At 40.5% G+C, this 12,352-nt stretch overlaps 1 long non-coding RNA gene across 1 annotated transcript; it reads right to left on the bottom strand.

Annotated features, from left to right (window-relative positions):
• Positions 1-8,622: 8,622 nt before the first annotated feature.
• LOC125179119 lies at positions 8,623-9,195 on the bottom strand. Its single transcript, XR_007157150.1, has 2 exons — positions 8,791-9,195; positions 8,623-8,662 (listed from the first exon to the last, which is right to left on the bottom strand). It is a non-coding gene; the product is annotated as an uncharacterized LOC125179119 (long non-coding RNA).
• Between the last annotated feature and the right edge of the window lie 3,157 nt (positions 9,196-12,352).

Below are 12,352 nucleotides of genomic sequence, written 5' to 3'. Positions count from 1 at the left end.
ATGGAAGAGGTCATGTCAATGCTCAGTGGCATGTCCATAGATATGGTAATATCATGTCAATAATACAGTAATGTATGGATAAGGTAATATATGAATAAAAGAAAAACAAGAACAAATCCCAGAAAATGCCATGTATTCTATATCTACATCATCTACAAAGGAACAGGAGGATTGCAGAGTACTGTTAGTAATAGATTATTACTCTCTCCATTGTTAATACATCTGATTGGTCTGCTGCTGTTGCCAAGTGGTTGTGACGTCACACTTGTTGAGTCGTGAGAGATGGCTCTGTGCTGCCCTCTGATTGGTTCAGGGAGCACCGGTAGCCTACGTGGCGTGGACTGGCTGTAACGTGACGCAAGTTGGCGGCAATGCTGTTGGAGACAGCAGTCTAGCGCGAACCATGATAGGGTGAGCATCTTGCAAGCGTGTGCTATCAACAATTGGTAACAGAGCGTGCGAAATGGCTTCAGCGAGAGCCGTTACTGCTAAAGTTCCTCCTGTGTTTAAAGATGATGTTGATTATGATCAGTGGAAAAAGGATGTTGAGCTGTGGACTATTTTGACAGATTTAGACAAGAGTAAACATGCCATTGCTGGTCATTTATCATTGACCGGCAGAGCCCGGAATGCTTCATCGGAGCTTTCAATGAATGAAATTAAAGGGGAAGATGGTATGAAAAAGTTGTTGTATAAATTAGACCGTGTGTTTGAGCAAGATGAAAATTGGAAATGCTTCAACACTTACTTGGCCTTTGAAAACTACCTCCGTTCTAAAGAGTGTTCCATAGACTAATACCTAAGTGAGTTTGATCTACGGCATCACAAACTTAAAGAATGTAAGGTTGTACTACCCAATGCAGTAATTGCATGTAGGCTGCTCAAGAGTTGTGGTCTGAGTGATGTACATTTCCAGCTTGCACTGTCTGCTACACCAACGATGACATTTGAAGACATGCAAGCAACATTGAAGAAACTCTTAGCCAAAAGTGGCCATTTATTGACAGTTGAAGCTGCAGGTTCTCCTGAAATCGTGAAAGTCGAGCCTGTTCTTGAGAATGAAGCTCTGTATGGCGGCAGTAGTCGTGCACGTGGTCGGTCAAGGAGGTATGGTATGGTATGCGGCCTACATACCAAGGTGCTGCTAGTTACCGCCAAGACTCGCCAATTCCTACACGAAGTAACAGTTCTACCTGCAGTAGAAATAATCTGCTTAATCTTGACTGATCAGTTTCAGTTTGTGCAATTTGTTCCTCTCAAATGCATTGAGCCAAAGACTGTGCTCATGCTTTTGAGCGTCCAACTTCTTTAGTGCTCTACGGTGATGATTGCGACCAGCCCTACTATGACGAACACAATAAAGAAGTAGAGATTACTCTAATGGCCACTGGTGATGCATCGGATGTGAAAATGGACAGTCTCTTAGGTGAAACTATTGGAAAAGTTCTTTTGGACTCGTGGTTGGTGAACACTTCTTTGGACTCGTCCAAAAGAACACAAGTTCTTTTGGACTCATGGGCAAAGACTGTGTGTGGTGAACAGTGGTTACGGTGCTATGTGGAAACTCATACAGATCCTGAACAAAAATCAATCAGAACCGAGACTAGTACTTAAGTTTATCGCTTTGGGGACGGTCAATGCAAGAAAGCCACACGGTGCGTCATACTCCCATGTGTGTTGGCTGGCAAGGCTGTGAATGTGAAGACTGATGTCGATTCTAACATTCCTCTGCTGCTGAGTAGGTCATCCATGAACAGAGCTGGAATGGTGATTAATTTGAATGAGGACACCCTTAATCTTTTTGATAAACATGTGAAACTTGGATCTACCACTATGGGTCACTACACTCTACCCATCTGCTCTCCTCTTTCGCAGACACGAATTAAGTGCATTTTATTGAACGACGTTGACTCGCATGCCAAAAATAAGGTTGCTTTGAAGCTACATATGCAATTTGCACACCCACCAGCGGAAAAATTTAAGAGGTTGCTGATTGACGCTGTAGCGGTGCCCGGTAAACCCGCACAAATATGCGAGACTGTATCTCTTGAGTCCTTGGTCATGGAACAAATACTGAATGTGGTCAGAAGGAGTCACATTCAGGAAGGCATGAGACATGGAAAACACTAAACAATTTACTACTAACAAAAACACAAAATACAAAATGGGAGATACAACAATAAATGCTCGGTACCTAGTCTAATCAAACACTATTGGTGGTGTCAGTTCAGCCCACTTGGTCTGGGTAAAGTGCTCTAATGAGTGGACCACTGTGGCCTCTTAGCGTTTTAGTTTCAGGTAACTACAAGATAATAGAAAAGTGACAAATGAAAAAAATAGTTATTAACAGTTTCTGCTGCCAGATAACAACGTCTTACTCAAACATTAGCCAAGGCCAACTATGGTTTAACAACCACAAATCAAGTAGTAACCATCCCTAGTAGTAGTAGTAATCAAGTTGTTGCTGAGGTACTGTCTCCCGCCATGGGTGAGGCAAACTCGTCACCTACTTTGAAGTTTCTTTTTTTCCTTGTCAACTTCTTCGAAACTTCTAAGCCAGTAATATTGCTTGCTAACCTTAAATTGCTAGCTGTATTCAACTTTGAGAAACCATCTGCTAATTCCCCCACAGACTTCAATTCACACACTTTTGATCTACTCACTGGGGAACTGGGGTTCACTTCACAATCACTGGGGAGAACATGTATGCACCTTCTATCAACAGAGTTTCTTGACCAATTGCGATCAGATGCAATAGTGTCTAATACTGAGTTCCACTCATGATAAGTCAAACACTGATCAGCCTTCTCAAAATTGGGGAAATTTAATGAAACTGTAGTTATGGATTTGAAGGTGTGGAAAATTGGTACATATTTCTTGGTGCTCATGGACTTAGCTACACGTTTTTGTTGAGCTATATTGATCCATGACAAGAAGGCTGAAACAATCATCAAATGTCTTTTTACTGACTGGATTGCTTTGGTGTACAAACATCGGAATGGAGTACAAACATCGGAATTGCTTTGGTGCCCCAAAGCAATTTCTATCCGACAATGGAGGATAATTCAACAATGATGAGATGCGTGGAGTTGCTGATTGTTTTGCCATAAAGTTGGTATGCACTGCTGCTGAGGCTCCATGGAGTAACGGAGTTTGTGAGCATCTCAATTATGTATTGGGCCTTAGCGTGCAGATGATTCTCGGTGACACTCAATGTGAACTAAGTGTAGCTTTGCCCTGGGCTATCTCTGCCCAGAATGCACTGCAGAACTCATGGATACTCGCCAAACCAGCTGGTTTTTGGAATGAACCCTTCTTTTCCCAGCGTGTATGACGGAAGGCTCCCTTCTCTTGAAAACCAGACACCATATAAAATGGTTGCCGATAATCTAAATGCCATGCACGCCGCTCGGGTGGATTTCTTGAAGAACGAGTCCAGCGAAAAGTTAAGGAGGGCATTGCTGCATCAAGTACGAACATCGGAAGTGGATGATCTAGTTAATGGAGATAGTGTATATTTCAAGCGTTGAGACAGTGATAGATGGCACGGGCCTGGCGTTGTCATCGGAAAAGATGGTAAATAAGTATTAGTGAAGCATGGTGGACCCTACGTGAGAGTACATACCTGCAGACTTCAGTACACGGAACCTGCCAACACTCCAATCTTGCCAGCTGATCTCAGAGCTGCACAATCGGCCCCTGAAGCATGCCAGGAACACACTCACAGTGATACTGCTACAGTGGACTATGTTTCGGATGACAATGATATTGCGCAACAGCAACCAGCTCAACGAAACGAAGTCGTTGATGGCTTCATTACTCCTACTCACAGCAGTGCTTGCAAGCCAAAAATCGGCCAGAAAATTGAATGTTGGCCAAAGCATGGAGGGGATAAATTTTCTGCTAGGTACTTTTCTCAGTCGAGCTGGTTAGGCAGGTTGAATATATGATGGCTTGCTACAACGTCAGACGTGATAATGGTGAGGTGGATTGGGTCGACTTGTGCCGACAAGTTGAAAAATGGCATACATTGCCAAATGAGGCAGAGACTCTCATTACAGTGTGTGGTTCACGAACTCGACAAGCCAAGGAAGCAGAGTACAACAATTGGAAAGAAAACGAAGTGTTTGAAGAGGTTGAAAATATTGGACAGCCATCTCTCTCTGTTCGTTGGGTTATCACAAAGAAGGAAAGGATGGTCATACTATCATCAAAGCAAGACTTGTTGCCCGGGGATTCGAAGAGGACCTTGAAAATGTGAGAACTGATTCACCTACATGTGCTAGAGATTTGCATCGAGTAGCCCTAACTGTTATTGCCGCACATGGCTGGATCTGTAACTCATTGGATGTTACAGCAGCTTTCTTGCAAGGCGAGAAAATTGACTGTAATATCTATGTTTGACCACCAAAGGAATTTGATAAGGGCTTCTTGTGGAAGCTGAAGAAAATGGTTTATGGTCTTTGTGATGCAGCATGCGCATGGTATTTCAGAGTAAAGAAAGTACTTTTACAAATGGGTATGGTGATGTGCAGCTTGGACAGTGCACTGTTCTTTTACTTCAAGGAGGGTGTACTGTCTGGCATCATGTGCATCCACGTGGATGATTTTTGCTGGGCTGGAGAGGACTTCTTCAGAGATACAGTCATCAATTCATTGAAGGACAAGTTGGTTCAAGTTGGCTCCTTCATAATGAGCCGTGGTTCCTTCAAGTACATCGGTGTGCACTTGGAAAGAGATTCAGCTGGCGGAATTGGATTAAGCCAAGATGACTATGTTTGATCGTTGGAAGAGGTCAAATTGGAAGGAAAGGATAAGAGAAGTTGTTCGGATGTGCTCTCAGAAATGGAAAAGAGAGATTACCGAGCATTGGTTGGACAACTGAACTGGATTGCTACTCAAACTCGTCCAAATATTTCATTTGACGTCTGTGAGTTGAGCTCTGTCTTTGACAAAGCTCGAGTTGATGATCTTGTTTGTGCCAACAAGGTCGTTAAGAAGGTACAATCTTGTTCTGTGGTTATCCAGTATCCAAAGCTTCGTGACCAGAACTAGTTGACTATTGAATGCTATAGTGATGCATCATTCGGTAATCTTGAAGATCGTGGTTCACAGGGAGGTCATGTCATCTTCATTGTTGATAGTGATGGGAATGAGATGTCCAGTGACCTGGCAGTCCAAGCAACTTCGAAGGGTGGTGAAGTCTACTTTAGCTGCTGAAACTTTAGCTCTTCTGGATTCTGCTGAGGATGGGGTGTACATTGCAACTCTGTTAGCTGAGTGCCTGAATCTTTCTGTCAGTGACTTTGTTGTGAAATGTTTTGTTGACAATAGATCCCTAGTTGATGCCGTGCACTCCACTAAAGCAATTGAAAACAAACATCTTTGTATAAATATGGTAGTCATACGGGATATGTTGTCAAAGCATGACATTCAAAGCATCACGTGGGTTTGGTCATCCCTACAACTAGCCAATGTTCTTACAAAGAGAGGCGCTTGTCCTAAACCTCTTTTGTCAGCTATTGGTGGCTGCTCCACCAGTAGCCAGTAGAACCTGTTAAAGTATACTAATTTGTAAATAGTAGTATTAGTAGGTTTAATAGTTTCATTATTTTGTTCTCGTTGTATTGTGATTTCTCGTTCTTTGTGATATTTGTGTTGTTGGTTGCATTTTGTTTATTGTAGAAGAAAAACTAGGGAGAAATGTTGATATCTGATTGGTCTGCTGGTGTTGGTTGGATTGGTCAGTGGTTGTGACGTCACGTCACACTTGTTCAGTCATGAGATGGCTTTGTGATGCACTCTGATTGGTTCAGGGAGCCCCGGTAGCCTACGTGGCATGGGCTGGCTGTAACGTGACGCAAGTTGGTGGCAATGCTGTTGAGGACAGGAATCTAGCATGAACCATGATAGGGTGAGCATCTTGTAAGCATGTGCTATTAACATGCATGCTTCAAACGTTTTAAAATTAGGTTTTATTTCAAGTATCTCAAATTGCCCCGTTCCTAGGGGTGATTCATGGCACTTTTCTTCTGTGTCTGGCACCTTGCAAATAGCATATGGATTTTTTTTGGAATTACCACACAGTTGCCCTTGCAAGCCTTTAAAATGAGCCCAAACTCATTTCTGAAATGCTTCATGGTAAGAAGTTATTAATGAAAAATGCTCAAAATCGTCCCTTATTACTCTGTTTGATGGTATTATTTTATCACTTTTGAATACATTAATGTGGTATGGTCATTTAAGCAAATACATCTATTCTAAAATGACTAATTGCTTGGTGATTTGTCAATTAGGTTCTAATAACTTATGTGATAATGAAGATAAATAGAGCTCAGATATTGTAACACCTTTGACAATATTGTGGGAAGCCCTTCTCAATGATCCTGCAACCAAGTAGGATTTTCTTACCAGGGGCCCGGTAAACTTGCATCTCATGAGATGCAAAGACATGTGAAATCAAAGTATAAAATTAAATCAAGAGTACAAAAGTCAGTGTAGACATTATAAGTAGACTACATGCTGCCTAAAATGATTAACTAACTTAATCACATTAAAGGTGTTGTAATTGACATTTTACGGTTGGATTTAGTGCACTCATTAGGTTTTTCATGTTAATTCCATGTTAGCTTTTCAGACTGGGTAAAAATAGGCAGTCTGGTACATACCATTGTTTGAGGTTGAGTAGTCCCCCGTGCCTTGGTTTTGCACTGGTTTCTTCCCCATCTTTCTGCTGTACATACATTGATCTTTTTGTGTTGCTGTTTAATAAATTATTAAATGAATACAAGAAAAATGTTGAATAAAAAGGTGGATTGGGATGGTTGTAGGGGAGGTGGAGATCATCACTAATTCCTTGTTTTCCTAACCCTTTGCAACAAACCCTCACTCCCACAACATAGCTGATAACACATTGTACTTAGAGTCCTATAACAATGTAGCACCTCAATTTAGTAATGTGTATGTTTCTATGTTAGTATTGGTTGACAGAATTTGTTCCTTTAAGCAGGTTTAACTTTGTTAATGAATTAAAAATGTCCATCAGTACTCCGTTTTTCTATTTACCATTGCAAACAAAAAATAGTGACCAGAAAAATGGAATAAAAACATTGCACTGATGTTTATGTTGTGGAATTTCATGTCTATTTCAAGACAGTTTCTATTTCTATTTTATGTGCCACATTCAAACATAGCCAAGTTTTCTGCATCAAATATTGCTGATGCATGCATAAAGCAATCAATTGTGTGCTTAAGTGGAGCGTCTGGCCTAAATTTTCTAATTTTGGTTTTTCCAGTTTTTAGTCTCATCTTAAAGTTGACATTCTGACCTATCCAACTGTACCAAAATCATCTCTGTATGTTGATTTATGCGTTCATGACAGATTGCAAAAGGGTGGGGGTGGTAGAGTTCTTAAGCATTTAAGATGGGGAATAATTGGTGCAGTGCACTTTAAATATCTTGTCTTCACACACTTAGCTTCAGTAGCCCCACTGCAGTTGAATGAGAGGGTTTGCATACCATCGTTGGCGGCACCATCCTTGACAGGAATTGAGCTCCAGTATCGACTAGTCTTGCATTCTTGCCACCTTGAATGCCTATTTTGAGGTGCCTGGGACTTTGCCGGTTCTACTGAACAATTAACTTATTCAACTCAAAACCTATCTCCTCCTAGAGTTTTCAAGCTACAGCAATGAGAGATATACCATTCGATTTGCAAATAAAAAATCTATCCAATTATCGAAGCTTTTTTTCAATTTTGTTCCAGTTTTGCAAATATATTCAACAGGGTTGGCAATGATTAAATGAAAATGATTAAATCGTGTGATTAAATCTTTTGATTTTTTCTAAAAAATCATGATTTTTCGATTTTTTTATATACTTAAATATATTGAGTGGCAGTCTTTAATTTATTTTGAGGTATTGTTATTCATGGTTTAGTATAAATGTACTATGAATGACAAATTGGTATATAAACTTGTTGCCTTTAGTGTGTATTAGGTTCCAATAAATTGAATATTTTTGGTACAGAGGCATCAAGTGTTGCACTACATTGTACATAGCTAGCAGCTTAGCTAACTCTTATAAAGCAATAAGTAGTCTTTAACTATTTGACTATTTGTTATATATTGATAACAATATACAATTTAAATGTGTTAGCTATCTTATACAGGGTGGGGCAGAACCAAATGAGCAGTTTTAAGGCGAAACAAAAGAGTAATGGAGGTACATAAAGAAGAAAGTTTATTTTCCTTGAGATTAGCATAATATGCCATTTAAAATACTTATGTTTTGAAAACAATATCAGGAAGATGGTGTTTGGTAGCTTCATCACACTGTTGGAGTCATTCTCGAAGGTTCCTACAGCACGTTCACACATATGGCGAGGTATGGTCATAACCTCTGCTACTCTGCTACAATAATCCATTCCCTTAGCTGTGGTAGGTTGTGAGGGCAACTTCTGAACGCCCTTTCTTTTAGATGTCCCCAAAGAAAGAAATCGCAAATGCTCAAATCAGGTGACCTCGCAGCCCACTGTAAATCACCCCTCACAGTCTGGGAACATGCATTTCAAAACATTGAGTGACATTTGGGCTGTGTTGTGGGATCAAGGATCGAATAAACTTGGGCAATCCAAGCTTTACTGAACAAATGCCCAGTTACCTGGAAACATAACAACTAATGTAAAATACTTATAAACGCAACACGGAACGATATAACATAACAGTAACAAGGGAAATGTATAACAGTCAACAAGTAAGATTCGTAGAGGTAAGGAACGTTGCACTTACATCATAGAACAGCAGGGGTCAGGTCCATTCGTACTGGCTATTGCATAGAGACTGACAACACCTAGTCGCAGCCGGACCACATTACAACTTGCTACATGACGTCACGCACTAGTTCTTTATTACGACATTCTCCCCTCCTAAATTTTGTTGCTACGATTGTCAATCTATCATATAGTCTTACAATCGAATATTTCGTGAAAGGTTAGCAGCAGTACAAAAGGAATATTTATATATTGCTAATTCAGTCTATTCATAGCCATAGCGTTCAGGAGGCTTTCGTGAACGTGTTGACTTTCTGATTATGGGAGAAGGAGGCCTCTCTTCCGGATGTTCGGGCTCAGAAGACACTGGTTTCGGCTCCGCAACATCCTGCGGCCGTACAGGCAGCGGGGACGACCCAGCAGGACTAGGAATNTGCTCTGTCTCTTATACACATCTAGATGTGTATAAGAGACAACCTCTGAGGCGTCACACTCCACAACAAATGGCAGACTCTCATCAATAGATTGCAAGGTTGCATTTAATAATTCCTTTTTCAAGAGATTGAAAGATTGAAGAGACTCTTTGTTCAGAGGAAATGTAGTATTCTTTATCAGAGGCTGTATTTTATCGGAAAAGTTTGGGATCCATTTCGCGTAGTAAGCAAACATTCCCATTGCTCTCCGTAATGATGCTGCATTTGTGGGTGGCGGAAATTCTTGAAGCGGGCGGAGGCGTTCGTTGTCAGGCTTGACGCTGCCACTCCCGACGTTGTAGCCAAGTACGTTGATTGATGACACCGATTTTATAGTCTTCGAATCATTCAATGATAGATTTCTGGTTTTAACGACCGAGAGAAACCTATTCACGTTCTTATCGTGTTCGGCTTGGTTGTGTCCAGCAATCGTTACGTTATCCAAATAAGGAAAGGTATCTTCAAGTTTCTCTTCTTTGACTATTGCATGCATTGCTCTCTGGAAAGCAGCAACTCCATTGGTTACGCCAAATGGAATTCTACAAAACTGATACAACCGTCCGCACGCTTCGAATGCAGTATATTTTCTGTCTGCCGTCCGAATGGGAATTTGATGGTAAGCGCTTTTGAGGTCGAAGGTCGAGAATATGCTGTAACCAGCAAGTTTGTTGATCATGTCGTCTATTCTTGGGAGAGGATATGCATCCAATTCAGTGTATAAATTGATAGTTTGTGAATAATCAATGCAGAGTCTTCGTTTGCGATTGTCGTCCTTAACCACTACAACCTGAGCTCTCCACGGTGACTTGCTCTTCTCAATGACTCCATCCTCCAGGAGGCTCGATACTTGGTCCTTGATAAACAGTTGGTCATCTGCATTGAAGCGACGGGATTTTGTTGCAATGGGCTTAAATTTTGATGACAGATTAGGAAAAAGCGATGGTTCTTCAACTTTTGCTGATGAAAGTGCGGTTACAGAAGCTTCTGATCCAACGCGAAACTGTGGTTTTGCACCGCCATATTCTACAAGAACGCTTTGGTGTTTGCGTTGGAAGTCTTGGCCAAGTATTAGCTCACAGCATAGGTTGTCGAGTACGCCCAGGGGCGTGGATCTATACAAGACTTTGTTGATCTCCAAATCAACAGTAGTTGTACCGGCGCACCTAATATTCATTGATGTTGATGCCATTGTAATTTGTTTATTGGAGGAAGTTACGTTTAATTGTAATTTATGGGCAGCATCGGCACTGACAAAGCTCTCAGAACTGCCCGTATCAATCAATGCGGCAACAGAACGACCATTAATAATAGCTTTAGTGACAGCTTTAGAAAGGCCCGGTGGATAAGACATAGTTGCCAGCATCGCAGATGAATAAATGCTTGTAGACGCTTTACTACCTTCACCTTTACTTTTACAGACTTTTGAAAAGTGCCCTTTCTTTCCACAGGAGTTGCAGGCAACGTCCTTCGCAGGGCAGACAGTCCTTTTGTGGAATAAATTACCACAAAAAAAGCACTTTTTCTTAGCCATAGGCAAGGCAGCCACCGACGAAGCTTGATTTTGATCCTCTTTATCGAGCAATCCGTCCGAACTAGGAATTACTGCTACAGTATTCGTGGTGGGACGCGTAAAGGATTCGGCATTCTGATGAGCTAATTCCAAGGCATAAGCCTGATCATATGCTGCTTGTAACTCAAGTGTTTTGTTCTCGAGAAGGCGCTGTCGAATGCTAGGCGAGATAATGCCTTTGATAAATGAATCTCTAATCATTTCTCTGCGATACTGTTCTGCAGTTACAGATTTAAAGTTGCAGTCTTTAGAAAGTCTTTTCAGCTCTCTGAGGAATTCATCCAAAGATTCAGATGATTGCTGTTGACGACTTGCAAGGAGATGCCTCGCAAATATTTCGTTAGGAGTTTTAACAAAAGACGCTTCCAAGATTCGTATGGCGTCATCGTATGTAGGGCAATCTTCAATTAAATCGAAGACAGTGTGTGACACATAGTTAATCAAAGTTCGCAATTTGTCAGGGGCGTTTTCTCCACATTCGGCAATGAAGTTCTGGAACGTTCGTTTCCAATGTTTCCATTCCTTGGATGCCGTTGGTGAATTAGGATCCAGGTCGAGTCTCGATGGCTTCAGTAATTTTTCCATTGGGATATTGTTCAGTAAATTGTTGTGGGATCAAGGATCGAATAAACTTGGGCAATCCAAGCTTTACTGAACAAATGCCCAGTTACCTGGAAACATAACAACTAATGTAAAATACTTATAAACGCAACACGGAACGATATAACATAACAGTAACAAGGGAAATATATAACAGTCAACAAGTAAGATTCGTAGAGGTAAGGAACGTTGCACTTACATCATAGAACAGCAGGGGTCAGGTCCATTCGTACTGGCTATTGCATAGAGACTGACAATACCTAGTCGCAGCCGGACCTCATTACAACTTGCTACATGACGTCACGCACTAGTTCTTTATTACGACAAGCAGCAACAGTTGATTTGGATGACAATTAACGGCAGCGTGTTTTAGACGGCTGACATATACATCAAGCGGATACAGCTTCTGCAATAGAGTTGCAGAATCAACATTATTATAGATAAAAATATGTCAAGGCTAAAGGTATAAATTAATTAGAATTCAATTTAAAATTTACAGATATATTTCTATCCATTTTTAACTAAATTATATAAATATAATCTATCCTAATTACTAATTAATCTAATATAAATTTACACTAATTATATAAATTATATAAATATAATTTATATGCTATATCGAATATTTAAAATGATGAAATCTAAAAACTATTTATATCTAATAATTGATATCTAATTTCAAATAACAATTAAATATTCGATTACTAGGTCAAGTCACATTAGTTAAGCTTGATCCAACAAACTATAGAAAGGAACATTTAGAATCAGTAGCAATACGACTGTGTGTTCTGGCCACGCATATCAATGATAAGTTGATAGTTTCATCAACGCTCTGGAGTTGAGAATCGACGGGGACACCAAGACCATTGTTATAGATGACAGTTCGGTAGCTTCTTCAACGAAGCTCTAGCGCTAGCATTAGACGTGGACGCCAGAAA

This window comes from Hyalella azteca, unplaced genomic scaffold (genome assembly GCF_000764305.2).
Source record: "Hyalella azteca isolate HAZT.00-mixed unplaced genomic scaffold, Hazt_2.0.2 contig1888, whole genome shotgun sequence".
NCBI classification, from domain to species: domain Eukaryota; kingdom Metazoa; phylum Arthropoda; class Malacostraca; order Amphipoda; family Hyalellidae; genus Hyalella; species Hyalella azteca.
This window is presented reverse-complemented; position numbering and strand designations above follow the sequence as displayed.